This window comes from Plasmopara halstedii (assembly GCF_900000015.1).
Source record: "Plasmopara halstedii genome assembly, contig: Scaffold_253, whole genome shotgun sequence".
Taxonomy (NCBI): domain Eukaryota; phylum Oomycota; class Peronosporomycetes; order Peronosporales; family Peronosporaceae; genus Plasmopara; species Plasmopara halstedii.
The window spans coordinates 879,934-880,209 of NW_020187174.1; positions in this window are offsets into that span (position 1 = coordinate 879,934).

Consider the following 276-nt stretch of genomic DNA (forward strand, 5'->3'; position numbering starts at 1 on the left):
AAAGATCACAATTTGGATAAAACCCATCACTTTTTAATGTTATTGTGATTTTTCGTTCATTTCGAATTTCCATACCATTGTTGCTACCTATCATCACCTGAGATGACGCGGTACTTACTGACAAATCCCGAAAACTAGAAATGGGTGGAAGCTCAAGAGAAGCGCCACAAAGCCGAACAGAGCGTTAAGGACGTTTCACGCTTGGTTCGTCGTGAAACGTTTCCAGAACTTCACCCTGAAACTGCCCTGGGTTCGGCGGCAAGCTCGAGCTCTGCC